Source organism: Salmo salar, unplaced genomic scaffold (assembly GCF_965601325.2).
Source record: "Salmo salar unplaced genomic scaffold, fSalSal1 ptg000360l, whole genome shotgun sequence".
In the NCBI taxonomy this organism is placed as follows: Eukaryota; Metazoa; Chordata; class Actinopteri; order Salmoniformes; family Salmonidae; genus Salmo; species Salmo salar.
In genome coordinates, this window is record NW_027675360.1 from 1,741,718 (window position 1) to 1,745,743 (window position 4,026).

Consider the following 4,026-nt stretch of genomic DNA (forward strand, 5'->3'; position numbering starts at 1 on the left):
CTTTGATGCAGTGATGTTGTCCTGTCCCCTTAGCAGAAAAACACCTCCAAAGCATAATGTTTCCACCTCCATGTTCGACGGTGGGGATGGTGTTCTTGGGGTCATAGGCAGCATTCCTCTTCCTCCAAAGACGGCGAGTTGAGTTGATGTCAAAGAGCTCTATTTTGGTCTCATCTGACCACAACACTTTCACCAGTTGTCCTCTGAGTCATTCAGATGTTCATTGGCAAACTTCAGACGGGCATGTATATGTATTCTTGAGCAGGGGGACCTTGCGGGCGCTGCAGGATTTCAGTCCTTCACGGCGTAGTGTGTAACCAATTGTTTTCTTGGTGACTATGGTCCCAGCTGCCTTAAGATCATTGACAAGATCCTCCCGTGTAGTTCTGGGCTGATTCCTCACCGTTCTCATGATCATTGCAACTCCACGAGGTGAGATCTTGCATGGAGCCCCAGGCCGAGGGATATTGACAGTTCTTTTGTGTTTTTCCATTTGCGAATAATCGCACCAAATGTTGTCACCTTCTCACCAAGCTGCTTGACGATGGTCGTGCAGCCCATTCCAGCCTTGTGTAGGTCTACAATCTTGTCCCTGACATCCTTGGAGAGCTCTTTGGTCTTCGCCATGGTGGAGAGTTTGGAATCTGATTGATTGATTGCTTCTGTGGACAGGTGTCTTTTTTACAGGTAACAAGTTGCGGTTAGGAGCACTCCTTTTAAGAGTGTGCTCCTAATCTCAGCTCGTTACCTGTATAAAAGACACCTGGGAGCCAGAAATCTTTCTGATTGAGAGGGGGTCAAATACTTATTTCCCTCATTAAAATGCAAATCAATTTATAACATTTCTGACATGAGTTTTTCTGGATGTTTTTGTTGTTATTCTGTCTCTCACTGTTCAAATAAACCATTAAAATTATAGACTGATCCTTTCTTTGTCAGTGGGCAAACGTACAAAATCAGCAGGGGATCAAATACTTTTTCCCCCCACTGTATATGGGGCTTTGGTGACAAAACGGATGGCACTGTGACAGACTGCATCCAATTCATTGAGTAGGGTATTGGAGGCTATTTTGTAATTGACATCGCCGAAGTCGAGGATTGGTAGGATGGTCAGTTTTATAAGGGTATGTTTGGCAGCATGAGTGAAGGATGCTATGTTGCGAAATAGGAAGCCAATTCTAGATTTAACTTTGGATTGGAGATGCTTATAGTGAGTCTGGAAAGAGAGTTTACCGTCTAACCAGACACCTAGGTATTTGTAGGTGTCCACATATTCTAAGTCAGAACCGTCCAGAGTAGTGATGCTGGACAGGCGGGCAGGTGCAGGCAGCGATCGGTTGAAGAGCATGCATTTAGTTTTACTTGTATTTAAGAGCAGTTGGAGGCCACGGAAGGAGAGCTGTATGGCATTGAAGCTCGCCTGGAGGTTAGTTAACACAGTGTCCAAAGAAGGGCCAGAAGTATACAGAATAACACCAATAACAGAGGAGGTCTGATCTTTGTGCCTCTGTAACTTTCCCATTTATCATTATTCACGATTCATTCCTGATTATTCATAATCATGGTAGCATCCACATGAATGTAGAAGTGTTCAGAAACATCTTCTATTCTTACTGACAATACAAGTGAAGTGACTCCAAAATGACAGGACATTATTCACCATTCAGTTTCTATTAGGAAAAACATAATCCAAAACACAACCAAAACAAACTGAAAAATGAATTCAACAAGTTTGTAGAATCACAAGCTTGATGTAATCACTGCAGGCATGGAATATGGGACTAAATACTAAACTTATGACTACTTTAATACAATATAAGTGAATTTGTCCAAATAATTAAGACTTCTTCAAATGGGAGAACTACGTACAGAAAGTGCTTTAATTTCTAAATGGTAAAACAGATATGTATGAAAATACCCTCAAATAAAAGGTGACATTCTGTAAGGTCACCTAATATGAAACATCTCAAATCCAAAATGCTGGAGCATAGCGCCAAATGTAAAACTGTAAGCTTTTGTTGTGTCTTTCGCTATGCCGGATTAAGTGATATGACATGCTAACCTATAAAATTCTCACTGTAATTAATATTACCTGATTAAGCTAATCATGTAAATGTAATTAACTAGAAAGTCGGGGCACCACGGAAGAACGTTTATAGAGCCGTTATCTTCCTAATAAACTCTTAAAATACTTAGTAATATTTTACATCGATAGCAGTCAATATTAACCCTTATCTTATTTTCAGTCTCATAATGAAAGTTGTAAATTCTTGGCTATCTTCACGAACCCTGGCTAACAAGTTGAATCAGCAATACAAATTTGGGTTTAATTATTTATTTACTAAATACCTAAACTAATCACAGAGAATTACAAATACACCGAATACAAATGATGTCATACATGATGACTGGTTACACAAAGGAAAGGGGGTTGGGCTTGAATGAAAGAGCGGGAAGATTTAGGAACAAAGAAACAGCAGCTATGCTATCGTAAATACATTATCTTATGCATTCTAAATTACCGCCCATTTGGAAAAGGAAAATGCAATAAATATTTACTCTGAGCTGCGCTTCGGTAGGTTGGTCGTAGATGCTGGCCGGGTTGGCCAACAGATCTTCCTGTAAACTCGGAAGAATGTCTCTGGTGGTAAATTGGATACGTGGTGGTATCTTCGTCCGTCTGTTAGACTGGATCCGTCGTCCGTCCTTTCCTAGCCCCCGTCTACAGCGGCCGCTGCTAACTCAACGGCTAGGAAGTATCACTTCTGTAGTGAATAAGCTCAAAGTTCATACCATTCGCCACCAAAGCTCACGCCGAGGTTGGCTTAGTTCTGTTCTTGACATGTGTGTCCTTCTAACGTAGAGGCTGCAGACCTTACGTACTGGAACCACGTGGTTATCTTTTCGTCAAAGGCTTATATAGTGGAGAGGGGGTGGATGTGTTTCATCGTTTATAACCCCTGTCTCTTCACAGGGGTGGGCCACTGATCAAGCAGGGCACTTTCCTTATGAAAACCCAATTCTCTCATTTGGAAGCTAAAATTACATTTAATCTCCTAACAAACAATTTCAATATCAAACATTTCAATTGCATAACAATTCCATGTTACTCTGATAACTAGAGAGTGTATACTTTCTCAGGTACCGTTTATGTCATCCTGTCATCAGTCATAATGTCTCAGATGACAAGCGAACTGACATACATACTCATTACGTTCTCAAACATATTTCCAACTGGTTTTATTACCAAAATATGGTTCCTTTTCCCCATTTGTTTGATGTTCCCAGACTCTCTATATTTAACACAGGCTATTCAAATCCTTCAGTAGGGTAAGAGAGGGGAAGGGAGAAAGGTATTTATGGGGGGGGTCATAAACCTTACCCACAGGCCAACGTCATGACACTTCACTGTCCAAACACATATGGTGTGGACTATGTGTGTCTGGTAAACACATGTGGATCTGGTGAACAGTTATCACTTGTTGACCAACTACAGGAATACTGACCTCAGAGTCTCCAGTTTACAGTGGGGATCCTCCAGTCCAGTAGAGAGCAGCTTCACTCCTGAATCCTTCAGGTCATTGTTACTCAGGTCCAGCTCTCTCAGGTGTGAGGTGTTTGACCTCAGAGCTGAGACCAGAGAAGCACAGCCTTCCTCTGTGAGTCCACAGCCTGACAGCCTGCAAAGAGTCAAATCATATTAAAATCACACTGCTATGCTTTGGTGGTGAAAATAGTGGCAGTATATTTTTTCAACATATTCAGATATCAGTGTCCTGAAACCTTCCATATCTATTCGGAAATTAATGTATCATCATTAAAAATGACAAATGATCAAAGTATTGCCTGCAGATAGAAACATATATAGTACAAATATTTGAGTAGACTGACCAGACCAGTTTAAAAAGCAGTATCAGTCAAAAGACAGACAGTGAGGTATCAGATTTAGATTGTATTGAGTATACAGTCCACATCATATCTATTTTGACAGTGAAGCAAACATTTTAAATGTGGCTCTATACTCCA

General features: G+C 40.9%; 1 long non-coding RNA gene across 1 annotated transcript; it reads right to left on the reverse strand.

The window, feature by feature from the left end:
* Nucleotides 1-2,319: 2,319 nt before the first annotated feature.
* On the reverse strand, nt 2,320-3,675 carry LOC145875847 (uncharacterized). Its single transcript, XR_014391355.1, has 2 exons — nt 3,507-3,675; nt 2,320-2,765 (listed from the first exon to the last, which is right to left on the reverse strand). It is a non-coding gene; the product is annotated as an uncharacterized LOC145875847 (long non-coding RNA).
* Nucleotides 3,676-4,026: the final 351 nt, after the last annotated feature.